Source organism: Leiobunum rupestre, chromosome 2 (assembly GCF_980474605.1).
Source record: "Leiobunum rupestre chromosome 2, qqLeiRupe1.1.hap1, whole genome shotgun sequence".
NCBI lineage: Eukaryota > Metazoa > Arthropoda > Arachnida > Opiliones > Sclerosomatidae > Leiobunum > Leiobunum rupestre.
Genome location: NC_143385.1, coordinates 7366510 through 7384592, shown reverse-complemented (window position 1 = coordinate 7384592; position 18083 = coordinate 7366510). Strand labels below are relative to the sequence as shown.

Below are 18083 nucleotides of genomic sequence, written 5' to 3'. Positions count from 1 at the left end.
TTATGAGACGGACGCACTGCCGTCTGCGCTATCGAGGCGGTTGAAAAGAAAATTGAACGGAAAATTTTCTTTTTAATCGTTTCCAAATGTGGAGGCAAAAGCTCGTACCCCGAGTGAGGATCGAACTCACGACCTTCAGATTATGAGACTGACGCGCTGCCGTCTGCGCTATCGAGGCGGTTGAGAGATAATTGAACGGAAAATTTTCTTTTTAATCGTTTCCAAATGTGGAGGAAAAATATAGTGCCCCGAGTGAGGATCGAACTCACGACCTTCAGATTATGAGACGGACGCACTGCCGTCTGCGCTATCGAGGCGGTTGAAAAGAAAATTGAACGGAAAATTTTCTTTTTAATCGTTTCCAAATGTGGAGGCAAAAGCTCGTACCCCGAGTGAGGATCGAACTCACGACCTTCAGATTATGAGACTGACGCGCTGCCGTCTGCGCTATCGAGGCGGTTGAGAGATAATTGAACGGAAAATTTTCTTTTTAATCGTTTCCAAATGTGGAGGCAAAAGCTCGTGCCCCGAGTGAGGATCGAACTCACGACCTTCAGATTATGAGACTGACGCGCTGCCGTCTGCGCTATCGAGGCGTTTAGAATTAATTGAACGGAAAATTTTCTTTTTAATCGTTTCCAAATGTGGAGGCAAAAGCTCGTGCCCCGAGTGAGGATCGAACTCATGACCTTCAGATTATGAGACTGACGCGCTGCCGTCTGCGCTATCGAGGCTGTTGAGAGTTAATTGAACGGAAAATTTTCTTTTTAATCGTTTCCAAATGTGGAGGCAAAAGCTCGTGCCCCGAGTGAGGATCGAACTCACGACCTTCAGATTATAAGACTGCCGCGCTGCCGTCTGCGCTATCTAGGCGGTTTAGAGTTAATTGAACGGAAATTCAACTACAATACAAAATACTACACCCAGACTTAGTACGCCAAGTGTTAGCAATAATGTCAATGTTTCTAGTGGAAATAGAATGCCGCTTTGGCAGAACCCTTATGACTTTTCTCAGTATGTAGGGTCAAAATCAATGTCAAGACTACCCGATATTTCCCAAGGTTTTTTCAATGCGTCGCAAACTCAACCAATTAATTACAGTTATGCGAACCAATTACCGAATATTGCTCGTGCTATGCCAACAACTGTTAGATACAGTCTCCCAACAGTACCACAACCTGTGGTTGGCCAGGGTTTTAATGTTCCCCATGTAGCGAATCCTGCAGGACAAATTAGTCAAAATCCAATAGGGTCTCACTATCCCTATTACATACCACCACCTGGGTACTCCTACTCCAACCTCTCTCAGGGTCCTATGCAGTATGTTCAGGCCCCAATGCAATATTTACCAATGCAACCTCCACACCGTCGTAACCCGATCAAAGTTCCACCTATTCGATTCAGTGGGGAAGACTATTGGAGTTTTAAATCCAATGTTAATCAGCAAAGCTACACTACACTAACTAACTAATGAAACTAGTGAGAAATCTTAACGTAGTGATTTAAAAAACAAACGTTTATTAAGAATGAGTACTTTACATATTAGGAGTGATGGTAATAATAAACGCTGTAAGCGAATATATATACACTTAAGGTTAAAAAATAGTAAGATAAGATTAGTGATTAAAAATATATCTTATTTACAATAAACATTTTTTAACCTATTAAAAAAAACTAAACGAGAAAAGCCGATAACGCTTTTTATCTTCAACACTCGCCCTCGTTGACGACTTTCTCGTACTGCCGTAAACTGAGATTCTGACGGTGGCTTAGTGAAAATGTCGGCCAGCTGTTCTTCACTCGGGACATATATAACGTCGATGATGCCCTCTTCGACCAGTTCACGAATGTAGTACTGACGAATACTGATATGTTTCGTTCGGCGATGAAACTCAGGATTTCTGATGAGTTTAATGGCCCCTGCATTGTCGACTCGGAGTACGGGTACATCATCGTCTACGTTGAGACCCAGGAAAGACTTGATTCGTTCAATCCAGACGACATCTTTCGCCGCTTCAGTGGCAGCTACCAGTTCAGCCTCCGTGGTTGAACCAATTAGGCATACGATCCCAGACGTTGAACGTCTTGTTTTCTCACAACCACCGTAATCAGCGTCGCTGTAGGGGATGGTTGTCATGGAATTCTCGGACTTGAATAAGAGACCCAGTGACTTGGTCCCTCTGAGATAACGAAAAATTCGTTTAACTCCATTCCAGTCAGCGACCTTTGGATTCGCCATTGCTTGGGACGCTCGATTGACTGCGTATTCGATGTCAGGTCGTGTTCCTGTCGCTGCGTATCTGAGACTTCCAATGGCCGAGGCATATATGGTCGTTGACTCGAAACTCTCCTGACTTTGGTTGGTCGTGTCTGGACTGCCGATAGGAGTGCTCACTGGTTTACAGTCTTGCATGTTGAACCTTTCAAGAACCTTCTCGATGTAGGCGCTTTGGTGTAAGAATATGGAGCCGTCGCTTAACTGATCGATTTTAAGTCCAAGATACGTTGACGCTTTTCCGGTTATGATTTCGAATTCATCGCTGAAGTCGTGAAGAAAGTCATCAACTGCTTTGGTGGTACTGCCGGCAACCAATCCATCATCGACGTAGAGGATCAAGACTAAGAAAACGTCATTGGTTGAGTAAATATATAGACAGTGATCTCCATCAGCACTCTTGAAGCCATGGTTCTGAAGCGATTTGTCAATTCGTTCATTCCAACATCGTGGAGACTGTTTAAGACCGTAGAGACTTTTCTTTAACTTCCAGACTTGTCCACTACTATTGTCGAAACCTTCAGGTTGACGCAGATAAATTTCTTCGGATAGCTTCCCATGAAGGAATGCGGTCTTTACGTCGAATTGCCTGAGGTTGAGATTTTTCTGGGCAACTAGGTTGAGAAAGATTCGTAGTGTCTCGAATCGGGCAACTGGAGCGAAAGTCTCATTGAAGTTGATTCCCTCTCGTTGCGTAAAGCCTTTTGCGACAAGCCGGGCTTTGTGCTTGACGATCGTCCCATCTTCATCATTCTTTGTACGAAAGACCCAACGATTTCCGATTATCTTGCGACCAGGTGGAGGATCAACCATTTCGTAGACGTCGTGTCTTTTCATTGCCGAAAGTTCATCTACCATCGCTTTCTCCCACTCGGCGGATTCGTTGCTTGAACGTGCTTCTCGTGCCGTTTGTGGTAACATGTCGCAGATGAGGAATGCTTTATTTGCTAGCTGGCAGCTCTGATATGGTTGGACTTTCCTTAGTGTTGAACGATCTCTAAGTACTGGTCCACTCTTCTCAGAGCGGTTGTCTGACATTTCGTCAGAGACTGTTGCCTCATTGCGTCCGGTAGCCACGTCTTCCGACGCTTCGACGGATTTGGTTGTCTCGTCGTTTGAGTAGTCGGCAGCTCTGGTTGGCATGCCCGATGTTACATTAGTGGCTCTGGTTGGTCCGTCTTTTGATGAGTTGGTGGCTCTGGTAGGCTGGTTTTCGCCAACGAAATCGTCGGTCGATTGCTCGCCCTGGCTGGAGGACTCCCCAGAGACAGGAATCCAGGAATCAGGAACGCACGTCTCGGGATTGAATTTGACATCTCGAGATCTTAGTACGTCGTCCAGCTCTGGAACATAAACTCGATAACCGTCTGCATTGTCTTCATAGCCAACCAGGAAACCTTTATACGCCTTCCGAGACAGCTTCCTTCGCTTCTCTTTGGGTATGTGGACAAAACACTCAGTGCCAAAGACACGCAGATGCTGGATCGATGGGTTTGTCTTCCCTGTCCACAATTCAAACGGCGTCTTCCCAGCAATGCATGTAGGTGCTGTTCGGTTCAGGACATAGACGGCTGTGTTCACCGCTTCAGCCCAGAGTTTCGGTGGTAAGTCCGATCTGGAATGCAACATGGCCCTTACAGACTCCATGATCGTACGATTTTCTCATTCAGCGACCCCGTTCTGTTCCGGCGTGTATGGCATGGACTTGCGGTGATGTAACCCTTCTTGAGACGTCCATTGACGGAACTCTTCGTTGACATATTCAGTTCCATTATCCGTGACCAGCTCTTGTACTGTGTGATTGCGGGTTCGGCAAAAGGCAAGGAAATCTTTGAAACAATTGACGACTTCGGATTTCTTCGTTAGGAAATATACGGCTCGAACACTGGAATACTCGTCTTTGAATAGGAGGTAGTATTTCTTCCCTTTCATGGACGGTGTTGGTGATGGTCCCCAGAGATCTGAATGGATCCTTTCACCTGGTTTCGTAGCCTTCTCCAAACGAGTGCCGAAACTGTGCCTAGTCATCTTGCCGTAGATGCACCCTTCACAGAGCTTGTCAGACGTCTGATTTAGAACTTCGTATCCGAGTCTCCGTAACGTCGCTGCTACATGCCGTTTATCCTGATGACCCATGCGTTCATGCCAGACTTGGAGATCTGCTTTCCGGTCATTTCTCGGATCTGCTGCGATGTGAGCGGAGCATGATGGCTGCATGACTTTGATATCCAGACGATACAGACTCTCGACCTTGCCAGGTACACAAAGGTTCCTTTTGCCTCCGACAACTTCATAGAGACCGCAAGAATTTGCTGTGACCTTGAACTCCAGATTCTTGTTTCTTTTCATTGCGCTTTTCAGCGAGAAAACATTGCAGGCAAAATCACGGATGTGCCAGACATTGTGGACTACCTCTTGATAGAGTTTCTTTCCAATCCGGAACTGAATCCTTATGTCTCCTTCACCATCCGCTGTCATCTGCGTCTTGTTTCCAATCTGAAGAGTCGCTGGAGTAGCGAACTTGCGGAAGTTTAGGAACTTTGTGGCGTCGTTCGTGATATGCTGTGTAGCACCCGAGTCAAAGTACCATGCTGCTTCAGACGATGAGCAAGCAACGAGACCGTTTGCTGCAATCAGACCCCCAATGCTGGTGCGATTACTTTCGTCAACGCTCGTCCTTCTAGGAGTCTTCCTTTGTCCTCGACAGTCTTCTGCTATGTGACCAAACTTTCGGCAATTGGTGCATTTTGGCTTACGTCTCATGCCTTTCGTCTCGTTTGATGAGTGACTGCGATGACCTCCGGCATTGCGTTTCGCCATCAGACCAGATGAATCTCTGAAAGAGTCACCTTCTCGAGTTGCACGGCCAATCAATAAACGTTCCAACTCCGCAACCGTCTGTTTTTCGGTTGGCAGCGTGTCCCAGAGCATACCGAATTCTCGATACTCATCCTGAGGTAGAGACTCGAAGATGCAGGCAATCAGTATGCAGTCGTCGAATGTTACGTTCTTCTCTGTCTGTGCCGTTGACAAGATATCTGTCCAGAGAGAACACATCTGGGCAATGTGGGTGGCCATGTCGACGTCTGGTGACTTCGTAGATCGCATGAGCTGCGCCAGAAGCTTTCGGAGACGATTTGAAGACTTCTGCTCGAAGATTTCGAGCAGCTTGTCCCACATGTCCTTTGGTGTCTCGCAATTTGTGATCATGTTTTGGACCTTTTTGGATAAGGTTGACCAGATGATACCCCGGACTGTACTGAATGCCACTCGGTATTTTTTCTTGTTTGAAGTGTATTCAGATCTCTCTGCTACTGTTAATGGTTCCGTTGGTTCAAGCCATTCGCCAGTAAGGATCTCGTATACGTCTCGTACGGTTAGAATGTCGACGATTTGTCTTTTCCAACTCCTCCAATTCTCAGGACCTGATAGTTTCTCGACGTCTTGACGAAAAAGACTATCCATGGTTACTAACGGGAACTGTTGACAGGATACGGATTACGGTGATGGTAACTGAAACCGGGATACAGCAGACTAGATCTTCAGCATAGTAGTGGCGCATTGGGAGCGTGCTGGGCCCATAACCTATTGGAGTTTTAAATCCAATGTTAATCAGCAAAGCTACACTACACTAACTAACTAATGAAACTAGTGAGAAATCTTAACGTAGTGATTTAAAAAACAAACGTTTATTAAGAATGAGTACTTTACAAGATGAACGACATATTAGGAGTGACGGTAATAATAAACGCTGTAAGCGAATATATATACACTTAAGGTTAAAAAATAGTAAGATAAGATTAGTGATTAAAAATATATCTTATTTACAATAAACATTTTTTAACCTATTAAAAAAACTAAACGAGAAAAGCCGATAACGCTTTTTATCTTCAACAAAGACGACGAGAGCCCAAAGGACTTTAAAGACTCAATCCTAGAATACCAACGGGCAATGCAACTGTCGAATGATGAACTTTTAACCATTTTACCATTAATGTTAGAAGGCCAAGCAAAGTATTGGTACCGACAACATGCTGTCCAGATGCATTCCTGGGCAGAATTCGAAAGACTATTTGATCTGAAGTTTCTAGACAGTACGTATACAGACAAAATCTGGCTCCAGATACAGGAACCAGACAACACAGGCCTCCCTCAAATGGTTACCCTGGATTCTTCAGGAAATGTGTACCCCTTACCTACTACTAGTTCACAGTATCTAAATACCATTATTCAAGTTCCCAGTGCTCCGACGAAGGACTGAAAGATCCCTAGTCTCGTAGCATACGCAGAAACAGCAAATTATGGCAAAGGAAGGATCAGCCACAATCCCGATGACTCCCCAACCCAGCCACAAGTTGAGGACATCCAGGAAGGCACCAAGAAAGCGGGCCTCGTATTTCTAAAAACTTTTTGGAATGAACAATGGATCACAGCCATGATCGATACTGGGGCGGAGTATTCCTATTTCAATAAAACTACTTTTCTCCAGAGCCTTCCATATTACCCTATTGAAACTCTTGAGGAAAACCAAGTGCAACTGGCTGCCAAAGGACATGTAGTCACTAAATACGGACCTGTACAGCAAACGATTCGACTTCAATCACAGACGGGTCCACAAATCAAGTTCCAATTCCACATCTTGGAGGATCTCGTGGCACCCATGATTCTGGGAACAGACTGGCTTTTTTATATGAGAGCTCAAATGGACTATAATAGACAGATGGTAGAAGTGCATTATAACGGGTTCATTTGGACTTTTCCTTTCACAGACATCAACCCGGAAAAAAAGAAACCCCATAAACCAGTTGAACTACCAGACAACCTACCACTCACGCCGATACAATATCAGCAATTAACCGCGCTTGTTAATATGTTTCCCACTGTTTTCAGCGATAAACCAGGACTGGTGCGATCGTTTCAACACACAATCGAGACAGGAGATGCCAAACCAGTGGCATGCCGTCTGGCGAAGACCTCCCCCGCTGAAAAGAAAGTAATAGAAGAGCATGTGGAAGCCATGTTACGGGATGGTATTATACGACCATCAACCAGTCCTTGGGCGGCGCCAGTAGTGATGGTACCAAAGAAAACCGGGGATACAAGGTTTTGTGTGAATTACAGAGCCCTCAATCAGGTGACAGTGAAGAACAGTCATCCGATGGCCGATGTTGAAGTAGTTATATCCAGCTTGGGTAATCCTCAATATATTACCACCATCGATCTTAGAGCAGGATATTGGCAGATTCCAATGGAAGACAAAAGTATACCTAAAACCGCTTTTATAACCCATCTTGGACTTTTCGAATTTGTAGTCATGCCGTTCGGACTCTCGGGAGCCCCAGCCACCTTCCAGAGGGCGATGGACTCAATCTTTCCCTTTCCAACCAGGAAAACCTATGGGCTCGGATTATATATGGACGATTTATCAACCGGTGCCGAACTCTGGGACAAACATCTCAATGACTTACATTACTTATTCTCAACCTTAGAAGCAGAACATCTCACTGCACGAATCGATAAATGTCGATTCACGCAGAAAGAAGTAAAAATTTTGGGGCACATAGTTGGCAATGGCGGAGTCAAACCAGACCCCGACAAGGTCAAAGCATTAGAAGGATATCCAGTACCTACCACCATCAAAGAAATACAAAGTTTCCTAGGCTTAGCTGGATGGTTCCGAAAATTTATTCCTAATTTCGCCGCTGTGGCAGCCCCACTCAACCAATTAAAGAAGAAAGGCGAGCCGTTTGTATGGAACGAACCACAACAGGTAGCCTTTGATACATTACGGAAATATTTAATTATCCCTCCCATACTAGCCAATCCAACCACCGAAGGCAAATTTTTTATTCACACTGACGCCAGTGGAGTGGGGATAGGAGCAGTGTTGCTTCAAGAGCAACAAGGAGAGAAAAGGGTTATTTATTATGCCAGCCGTAGTTTAACAGACCTCGAGAAAGCATACTCTAGTTCCGAAGCAGAATGTTTAGCAGTGGTATGGGCGGTCAAGAAGTTCAGAGGATATGTTTGTGGTACCCACTTTGTTGTATTCACGGATCATCAAGCTCTGAAATGGCTCTTTAGTCTTAAAGATCAACACGGGCGATTGGCACGCTGGGCACTGAAACTCCAAGAATACGATATGGACATAGAATATCATCCAGGTACAGTAAACCAGCTAGCTGATCCGCTTTCCAGAAATTTTTCAGAAAGACCAGAAGTCCCAGACGATTCCATTCAGAACTTATGGGCACTAATCAATCCAGAGGTGAACCCATTCGAATTTCCTACCAGGAAACCAGAAGTGACAAGGACCAATCAGAGCCCGAGTAAAACAACTGTTCAACAGGCCAACCAAAGCCACACGAGGGAAACAGAAAAACCGACCGACCACAGTCTACAGACCAATACAATGAATCCTTTTTTAATGACTTTTGCGAATTATGAAATAGAAAAACCCAAAGAGACAATTTCCATCATTCGGGCGTTACCAGAAGACCCGTGCTTGACGCTCCTCAACAAACAGCAGTGGGCAGCTTTACAAACACAAGACCCGACTATCGCACCGCTGCTAACAGCTGATTTACAACAACATCCAGAGTGGGAAAAAAGAGACGATATTATCTTAAAAAAAACCGACAACCCAGAAGGTGCTTCAAGATTACTCGTTCCAAAAGACTCATATCAATCTCTTTTACAGACTTACCACGACAGTCGATTTGCAGGGCATATGGGCGCCGCACGAACTTATCAAAGAATTAAAGCCTCCTACTATTGGAAGGGGATGCGTAAATTTATTATCGAGTACGTCAAAGGGTGTGTTACGTGTCAAAGAATGAAGGTCGAGAGACGCAAATCACCGGGAATGATGTTATCTGCTACCACCAGAGGACCCTGGGAGATGGTGGGTATAGACCTCATGGGCCCTTTCCCCAAATCAGAAGAGGGCAATGTTTACCTAGTAGTATTTGTCGATTATTTTACGAAAGCTATAGAATTAGCCCCTCTAAAGACTGCATCCGCCACCGAAGTAGCCAAACTTTTTGTCGAAAATATAATATGTAGATGGAATACCCCAATAAAAGTCTTCTCGGACAACGGAGTCCAATTCATTAGTGACCTTTTTCAAGAGTTAATGATTCTTCTTAAAATTGAGCAGGGTTTTACTAGTCTTTATTATCCCCAATCCAATCTCACGGAACGATACAACCAGAATATCGGTCGTTTATTAGCTACCTATGTGGGCCAAGACCATAGAAATTGGGATAAGAACTTACATTTTTTACGGTTAACCCTTAATACGTATCCAGTAGCGTCTACGGGATATACCCCGTACTATCTAAATTACGGTAGAGAGGTTCGTCTCCCCGGGGAGTTACAATTCGATGAACTTGAATTAGAAACCACCGCTCCAACCACAGAGTTTGTTAATAAATTAAAAGAAGAGTATGAACTAGTGAAAACTAATATTGATAAGAGTAACAAACGATATAAAGAACATTACGACAAAAATAAACGTAACCAATTTTTAGTAATAGGACAGTTAGTTTGTGTTAAAACGCATCCACTATCCAAGGCCGCAATTAACTTTATGCAGAAATTGGCACCTAAATACGACGGGCCCTATCGAGTTGAACGAAAACTAAACGATTTAACTTACGAACTCAGTGACCCTGATACAAACCTTACGGTAGGCCGATACCACATATCAAAGCTCAAAATATACCACGAACAATTGTGGCCAATGAACTATACGCCGCCAGACGACCCCGACCCAATAGTGACTCCACAAGAACCATCTGTTGCGGACGAACCATTACCCTCAATAGCCGGTCCTTCGGGCATCCGACCACGAAAACGAAAGCAACCGCCTGCCAAACCAAGTAAGCCGAGGAAAAGGCCAGGGAAGAAAAATCAAAAAGACTGGGATGGACCCTGTGCGTCCGAGCCTTGCATCATCGACCAAGACAAAGAACCGATTATAAACTGGGTTGCGTGTGATACCTGTACCAAGTGGTTTCATACGATCTGTGTCGGGCGACGAGACATCACGGACAGCACCGAGGATTTTAATTGTAAAATTTGTCAGCCTACTAATCTATCTCTTTCTTTCTCTCCCCGTAGAATGGAAGAAAAACAAACGCCCAACCAAAGGCCCCATCCACCCAAACCGTGGACCAAGGTGAGACGGTCCACTCCTCCACCAATACCAATAAAAAAAACATCAGTACTATATCAAGCCCCAACCATCATCGCCAGTGCATGTGCGGCAGGGAAGCCATTCTTGGCAGTGTTCAACACCCGGGAGACCGTAGGCAACATGCAGGTGAAGGTAGAGAGGGGAGAAGACAATAAAATAAGCGATAACGAAATAAACCCTCAATGGCAATGGTGCGGGCCCCTCGGGAACAACCGCAACATCCCCGAATACGTAAATTGGGACATCCCCCAAGAATCGGCTTTCAGAACAAAAGCCACCCTTAACTGGAATAGGGCTAAAGAAGAAAAACTGAGCTACCTCCCGTCAAGGCCAATGAGCAGGTCCTCGTCATCGATAGTGGGGATACCCTCCCTCCGAACGTCTTCCTACCGGAAGCTTGGCGTAGCCTTCTTATGTCCAATTCAGCGACGCTTAAGGAAATAGCACCTCGACCAAGACAACCGGAGCAAAAATTACCAGAACCTGAGACAACGAAAACCAGAGGCAGAGGAAGAGGAAAGAGGCCAACCATAGCTGTACCTTCAACCGACACACCAGAATCCATGCCAGTTCAAGAAGGGTGGAGACCCGCCACAGTCTCACCCTCTGGACCACCACCTATTATGACCAGGGGCAGAGGACGAGGCTTGAAACCAACCAAAGTTTCAACCTCTGACTCTCCCCTCAACCCACTCCCAATCAGAGGACGTGTTAGGGGAAGACCCATAATAACATCTGCCCCCTCCATTCGAGACATCCACGGCCAGTTTCCTATATATTTGGAAAAATCAACCACAAATCCAGAACTATGGTTATTAACCCCAAAAGGGATCGAGCAAACTAACCAACACGATCCCGACACACTCATAACAAGGATCGAGCCGGAAGACGAGTCAACCTTCCCGGCCGCGGAGGCGACACCCCGCTTCCAGAAACCACCTCACACCATCAACCACACAGACCCAATCCTTCCAGCAGAAAATACCATCCGCTATCCACCATACAAAATCAAGAGGAAACCGAGGGGACCCAGACTCTTGCAGCCGAGTTTCATTGAGAAGGCAAAGGCAAGAAATCGAGAAGGCGGAGTCTCCACCCAGACACCAAAGATCTGGAGTTGCCACCGCTCAATTCAAGGAAGCCTTCACCCCAACCCCCAATACTGGGAAAATAGATGTAAGTTGTGCGGGGACTTTTTTCATCCGTTCAAGGATTACACCCAATTGCTTATCGTCGAAGAGTCCCCCACCTCTTATTCCGTTCAAACACAGACTGTAAATCTACGAAACCCTCATACCGACCCATTATACGAAGAAGGCCAAGTGCCATAAACATTCCACCTAACATGTATCCAGTGTATTAATTTGTCTTTTGTTTCCACGTTAACAATAAATAACGAGTATTGTGTATGTATACCCCTCAAGTTAATTTATTTTTTGTTCGAGGACGAACAAGGCTTTAAAAGGGGGGGGGAGATATCACGACCCTTTAACTTTCGGGAGTGATCATCTTGTTATTTTTCTACTTTTTATCATTTTTTCCCCTCAGTATAGCCCTCTAGGGACCATTCATATATTGTTTTTGTTTCATTTCATTTCTCTGGCCTATTCTGGCAGCCCCGTAGCTTTTTCGTTTTTTACACACCCCGATAAGATAAGGGGTCATCTATTTATCTTGTTTATAAAGCCAAGACAACTTTGAGCAGCAGGCAGTTTTTCTTTAGTTTTTGTTTTAATCGTTTCTTCAAGGGTGATCAGAATGTGGTGTACAGCATTCGGTGACGCGGTTCGACAGGAAGGTTAAAAGTGCACGGTACTTGTGCGGGTATTTCGGTCGAATTCGTGGTTGTGCGCGATGACTTTGGTGTAGATGTTATGTGCGGTTCTTCCTTGGAAGGTTACTTGAAGAGCGATAAGTACTTTTGAACATTTCCTTTATAATTTTTCTTTATTTCGTTTAAATGTATTGTGTAAACTGAAACTCTTATGTCCCGACCTAATTTCCTGCGAGTTTAGCAGACGATTATATGCCACCCCTTTTGTTAGACCAGAAACCCCGTAGATTTAGTTCTTTTGTTCAACTGTCAGAGCAGCCATACTCCTTTATTATCTAGTTTGTCAAATCCTCCACATCCGAAACTAAATATGAAATTGGTGATAGTTAACTATTTTTAATTTATGTCAGGCTAGCCAAAGCCAGTTTCTTTATATTTATTTTCGTAATACTACCAACCAAAGTATTTTTTTTTGTATATATATTATTCGTCACAACCCCAAGACCCACCATAGCCGCGAACTGTTAATCCTTTAACAGTTAGATAAGAAGTACCATTTAAATTTGTATACGGTTACCATTGATAATTCCAAGTACAAATAAAAGAGTTACTATTTTTTGCATAACTTCAATTGATTTCATTTACCTACTCTGTGACAATACCGACTCTAAGGATCCCGAACAAATAAATTCGATACATACGGCACGGGGAAATAGTATTTAAATTTCCCTCGAGTTTAGTGCGTGGGTCAGATTCTCAAGGTTACATTTGGAACTTTTTGAATCTTCCCTCCCTTCCAATCTCCACGACTCCCCTAAAACCCCCCTGAAATTTATAGTGTCGTAATAATGAGATAAATAATTGAAAAAAACCCCTATTGAAAATAAGTAGCAAAGAATGATACCCGACATAACAAAGAAAAGGCTGCAATACATTCAGAGAAGTGACCATCATAATTCCGTGACTTATACCTTAAAACCGTAATCATCCGGTATCACAAAGTCCCAATACAGAGGACTGGTAACTGGCTGCCCCTGATAGCGACAATAGCGAGCGTGAAATTCATTCTGGGAAGACGGAGGCCAAACAACTTCCTTAGGCCACCAATCTGGCCGGCGCCCACCCTCAAAAGGAACCAAAGAGGAAATGGGAACCTTCTGAGTTTTCGCAGCAGGACGAGTGTAAGAAGACGAAGTCTTGCCGGAATCACCGTCGCTGGACGACAACGAATGCTTAGCACTCCGACGCGGATCAGACTTGAGACCAGCATAGACGACTGTTGAAACAACTCCGCCACCGAGGACCGGGAAAACTGGCGGAATAGAACCGGAGGGAGGATCGACTACTTCCATTGCAGCATCTCCAACGCCGACGGACACCGCTGCAGAATCACGGGACCCCATTCTGGGCCATAGTGGACATTCGCGAATGACATGACCCTGCTTCTGACACTTGAAGCACTTGAACTCCGGACACTGACGATATACGTGATCGGTAGCATAACACTTATTACACACCTTTATTTGGGAATCGTGTTTCACAGCGTAAAACTTCTCCCGACCAACAGCATCGGCGATCCGTAAGCGGTAAGGCAACGAAGAAAGCCCCTCGGGTAAAGTAACCCGAACAGTACGTACTCCACAATAAAATGATATTTTTTTATGCCAAACTATCTGACCCTTAATTTCGCAGCCAAGCGACGTTAGCTTAGAGAGAACAGCGTCATCAGTCACGTATTCAGGCAGATCATGAAAAGCGGCAGTCACCGTCTTCGCAGAAACACTTGATATTTCGTAGAGCTCACCACCAATATCCAACCCAGAATCGATTACACCAACAACATCGGCTAAATTCTTCAAGGTAAGAATATAACCACCTTCATCACAAGCAACGAAGGAAGAAGCACAGTCCAGGCCAAAGTTCGCAGTAACCGCGGTAGACACAGCTTCAAAACTTGGTAGATTACGTTTAAAATCAATAAAAACCGACCGCTTGAAAGCATCCATCCTGGGTAGAAACACCCAGGAGGGAAAACGAGATTAAAAATTAACAACTATTGAATTAAATGCACGAATAATAACCGAAAGAAAAATAAATTGGCAAAAAACCCCGCTTAGGCTTAGCGCGACGAAATACGGAGTGCAAAATCGAACGACCTGCACTCTCCAAAAGCTCGAACGCAACTCTCTTCTGAGTGAGAGTCCCCGAGACTGACGCGCTGCCGTCTGCGCAATCGAGGCGGTTGAGAGTTAATTGAAGGGAAATTTATTTTTTTAATCGTTTCCAAATGTGGAGGCAAAATCTCGTGCCCCGAGTGAGGATCGAACTCACGACCTTCAGATTATGAGACTGACGCGCTGCCGTCTGCGCTATATACGATTGAGAGCGAATTGAACGGAAATTTTTCTTTTTAATCGTTTCCAAATGTGGCGGCAAAACCTCGTGCCCCGAGGGAGGATCTAACTCACGACCTTCAGATTATGAGACTGACGCGCTGCCGTCTGCGCTATATACGATTGAGAGCGAATTGAACGGAAATTTTTCTTTTTAATCGTTTCCAAATGTGGCGGCAAAACCTCGTGCCCCGAGGGAGGATCTAACTCACGACCTTCAGATTATGAGACTGACGCGCTGCCGTCTGCGCTATCGAGGCGGTTGAGAGCGAGTTGAACGGAAACTTTTTTTTAATCGTTTCCAAATGTGGAGGAAAAATATCGTGCCCCGAGTGAAGATCGAACTCACGACCTTCAGATTATGAGACTGACGGGCCGCCGTCTGCGCTATCGAGGCGGTTGAGAGAAAATTGAACGGAAATTTTTCTTTTTAATCGTTTCCAAATGAGGAGGAAAAACATCGTGCCCCGAGTGAGGATCGAACTCACGACCTTCAGATTATGAGACTGACGCGCTGCCGTCTGCGCAATCGAGGCGGTTGAGAATTAATTGAAGGGAAATTTATCTTTTTAATCGTTTCCAAATGTGGAGGAAAAAGATCGTGCCCCGAGTGAGGATCGAACTCAAGACCTTCAGATTATGAGACTGACGCGCTGCCGTCTGCGCTATCGAGGCGGTTGAGAGAAGATTGAACGGGAAAAAAATGTTTTTAATCGTTTCCAAATGTGGAGGAAAAAGATCGTGACCCGAGTGAGGACCGAACTCACGACCTTCAGATTATGAGTCTGACGCGCTGCCGTCTGCGCTATCGAGGCGATTGAGAGCGAATTGAACGGAAATTTTTCTTTTTAATCGTTTCCAAATGTGGAGGCAAAAGCTCGTGCCCCGAGGGAGGATCTAACTCACGACCTTCAGATTATGAGACTGACGCGCTGCCGTCTGCGCTATCAAGGCGGTTGAGAGTTAATTGAAGGGAAATTTATTTTTTTAATCGTTTCCAAATGTGGAGGCAAAATCTCGTGCCCCGAGTGAGGATCGAACTCACGACCTTCAGATTATGAGACTGACGCGCTGCCGTCTGCGCTATCGAGGCGGTTGAGAATTAATTGAAGGGAAATTTATCTTTTTAATCGTTTCCAAATGTGGAGGAAAAAGATCGTGCCCCGAGTGAGGATCGAACTCAAGACCTTCAGATTATGAGACTGACGCGCTGCCGTCTGCGCTATCGAGGCGGTTGAGAGCGAGTTGAACGGAAACTTTTTTTTAATCGTTTCCAAATGTGGAGGAAAAAGATCGTGCCCCGAGTGAAGATCGAACTCACGACCTTCAGATTTTGAGACTGACGCGCTGCCGTCTGCGCTATCGAGGCGGTTGAGAATTAACTGAAGGGAAATTTATCTTTTTAATCGTTTCCAAATGTGGAGGAAAAAGATCGTGCCCCGAGTGAGGATCGAACTCAAGACCTTCAGATTATGAGACTGACGCGCTGCCGTCTGCGCTATCGCGGCGGTTGAGAGAAGTTTGAACGGGAAAAAAATGTTTCTAATCGTTTCCAAATGAGGAGGAAAAAGATCGTGCCCCGAGTGAAGATCGAACTCACGACCTTCAGATTTTGAGACTGACGCGCTGCCGTCTGCGCTATCGAGGCGGTTGAGAATTAACTGAAGGGAAATTTATCTTTTTAATCGTTTCCAAATGTGGAGGAAAAAGATCGTGCCCCGAGTGAAGATCGAACTCACGACCTTCAGATTTTGAGACTGACGCGCTGCCGTCTGCGCTATCGAGGCGATTGAGAATGAATTGAACGGAAATTTTTCTTTTTAATCGTTTCCAAATGTGGAGGCAAAATCTCGTGCCCCGAGTGAGCATCGAGCTCACGACCTTCAGATTATGAGACTGACGCACTGCCGTCTGCGCTATCGAGGCGGTTAAGAGCTAATTGAACAGAAAATTTTCTTTTTAATCGTTTCCAAATGTGGAGGCAAAAGCTCGTGCCGCGAGTGAGGATCGAACTCACGACCTTCAAATTATGAGACTGACGCACTGCCGTCTGCGCTATCGAGGCGGTTGAAACGGAAATTGAACGGGAAAAAAATGTTTTTAATCGTTTCCAAATGTGGAGGTAAAAGCTCGTGCCCCGAGTGAGGATCGAACTGACGACCTTCAGATTATGAGACTGACGCGCTGCCGTCTGCGCTATCGAGGCGGTTGATAGCTAATTGAACAGAAAATTTTCTTTTTAATCGTTTCCAAATGTGGAGGCAAAAGCTCGTGCCGCGAGTGAGGATCGAACTCACGACCTTCAAATTATGAGACTGACGCACTGCCGTCTGCGCTATCGAGGCGGTTGAAAAGGAAATTGAACGGGAAAAAAATGTTTTTAATCGTTTCCAAATGTGGAGGTAAAAGCTCGTGCCCCGAGTGAGGATCGAACTCACGACCTTCAGATTATGAGACTGACGCGCTGCCGTCTGCGCTATCGAGGCGTTTCAGAGTTAATTGAACGGAAAATTTTCTTTTTAATCGTTTCAAAATGTGCAGGCAAAAGCTCGTGCCCCGAGTGAGGATCGAACTCACGACTTTCAGATTATGAGACTGACGCGCTGCCGTCTGCGCTATCGAGGCGGTTGAGAGTTAATTGAACGGAAAATTTTCTTTTTAGTCGTTTCCAAATGTGGAGGCAAAAGCTCGTGCCCCGAGTGAGGATCGAACTCACGACCTTTAGATTATGAGACTGACGCACTGCCGTCTGCGCTATCGAGGCGGTTGAGAGTTAATTGAACGGAAAATTTTCTTTTTAATTGTTTCAAAACGTGGAGGCAAAAGCTCGTGACCCGAGTGAGGATCGAACTCACGACTTTCAGATTATGAGACTGACGCGCTGCCGTCTGCGCTATCGAGGCGGTTGAGAGCTAATTGAACAGAAAATTTTCTTTTTAATCGTTTCCAAATGTGGAGGCAAAAGCTCGTGCCGCGAGTGAGGATCGAACTCACGACCTTCAGATTATGAGACTGACGCGCTGCCGTCTGCGCTATCGAGGCGGTTGAGAGCTAATTGAACAGAAAATTTTCTTTTTAATCGTTTCCAAATGTGGAGGCAAAAGCTCGTGCCGCGAGTGAGGATCGAACTCACGACCTTCAGTTTATGAGACTGACGCGCTGCCGTCTGCGCTATCGAGGCGGTTGAGAGCTAATTGAACAGAAAATTTTCTTTTAAATTGTTTCCAAATGTGGAGGCAAAAGCTCGTGCCCCGAGTGAGAATCGAACTCACGACCTTCAGATTATGAGACTGACGCGCTGCCGTCTGCGCTATCGAGGCGGTTGAGAGTTAATTGAACGGAAAATTTTCTTTTTAATCGTTTCCAAATGTGGAGGCAAAAGCTCGTGCCCCGAGTGAGGATCGAACTCACGACCTTCAGATTATGAGACTGACACACTGC

At 45.2% G+C, this 18083-nt stretch overlaps 16 non-coding genes across 16 annotated transcripts; all 16 read right to left on the bottom strand.

The window, feature by feature from the left end:
* Positions 1-105: 105 nt before the first annotated feature.
* On the bottom strand, positions 106-178 carry TRNAM-CAU (transfer RNA methionine (anticodon CAU)). The gene has a single exon. It is a non-coding gene; the product is annotated as a tRNA-Met (tRNA).
* A 206-nt stretch (positions 179-384) lies between these two features.
* TRNAM-CAU (transfer RNA methionine (anticodon CAU)) lies at positions 385-457 on the bottom strand. Its single transcript has one exon. It is a non-coding gene; the product is annotated as a tRNA-Met (tRNA).
* A 66-nt stretch (positions 458-523) lies between these two features.
* Positions 524-596, bottom strand: TRNAM-CAU (transfer RNA methionine (anticodon CAU)). The gene has a single exon. It is a non-coding gene; the product is annotated as a tRNA-Met (tRNA).
* Positions 597-661: 65 nt separating this feature from the next.
* Positions 662-734, bottom strand: TRNAM-CAU (transfer RNA methionine (anticodon CAU)). Its single transcript has one exon. It is a non-coding gene; the product is annotated as a tRNA-Met (tRNA).
* Positions 735-15105: 14371 nt separating this feature from the next.
* Positions 15106-15178, bottom strand: TRNAM-CAU (transfer RNA methionine (anticodon CAU)). Its single transcript has one exon. It is a non-coding gene; the product is annotated as a tRNA-Met (tRNA).
* Positions 15179-15244: 66 nt separating this feature from the next.
* On the bottom strand, positions 15245-15317 carry TRNAM-CAU (transfer RNA methionine (anticodon CAU)). Its single transcript has one exon. It is a non-coding gene; the product is annotated as a tRNA-Met (tRNA).
* Positions 15318-15662: 345 nt separating this feature from the next.
* Positions 15663-15735, bottom strand: TRNAM-CAU (transfer RNA methionine (anticodon CAU)). Its single transcript has one exon. It is a non-coding gene; the product is annotated as a tRNA-Met (tRNA).
* Positions 15736-15801: 66 nt separating this feature from the next.
* On the bottom strand, positions 15802-15874 carry TRNAM-CAU (transfer RNA methionine (anticodon CAU)). The gene has a single exon. It is a non-coding gene; the product is annotated as a tRNA-Met (tRNA).
* A 64-nt stretch (positions 15875-15938) lies between these two features.
* On the bottom strand, positions 15939-16011 carry TRNAL-CAA (transfer RNA leucine (anticodon CAA)). Its single transcript has one exon. It is a non-coding gene; the product is annotated as a tRNA-Leu (tRNA).
* Positions 16012-16217: 206 nt separating this feature from the next.
* TRNAL-CAA (transfer RNA leucine (anticodon CAA)) lies at positions 16218-16290 on the bottom strand. Its single transcript has one exon. It is a non-coding gene; the product is annotated as a tRNA-Leu (tRNA).
* A 66-nt stretch (positions 16291-16356) lies between these two features.
* TRNAL-CAA (transfer RNA leucine (anticodon CAA)) lies at positions 16357-16429 on the bottom strand. Its single transcript has one exon. It is a non-coding gene; the product is annotated as a tRNA-Leu (tRNA).
* Positions 16430-17055: 626 nt separating this feature from the next.
* On the bottom strand, positions 17056-17128 carry TRNAM-CAU (transfer RNA methionine (anticodon CAU)). The gene has a single exon. It is a non-coding gene; the product is annotated as a tRNA-Met (tRNA).
* A 66-nt stretch (positions 17129-17194) lies between these two features.
* Positions 17195-17267, bottom strand: TRNAM-CAU (transfer RNA methionine (anticodon CAU)). Its single transcript has one exon. It is a non-coding gene; the product is annotated as a tRNA-Met (tRNA).
* Positions 17268-17611: 344 nt separating this feature from the next.
* On the bottom strand, positions 17612-17684 carry TRNAM-CAU (transfer RNA methionine (anticodon CAU)). Its single transcript has one exon. It is a non-coding gene; the product is annotated as a tRNA-Met (tRNA).
* Positions 17685-17750: 66 nt separating this feature from the next.
* TRNAM-CAU (transfer RNA methionine (anticodon CAU)) lies at positions 17751-17823 on the bottom strand. The gene has a single exon. It is a non-coding gene; the product is annotated as a tRNA-Met (tRNA).
* Positions 17824-17889: 66 nt separating this feature from the next.
* TRNAM-CAU (transfer RNA methionine (anticodon CAU)) lies at positions 17890-17962 on the bottom strand. The gene has a single exon. It is a non-coding gene; the product is annotated as a tRNA-Met (tRNA).
* Positions 17963-18083: the final 121 nt, after the last annotated feature.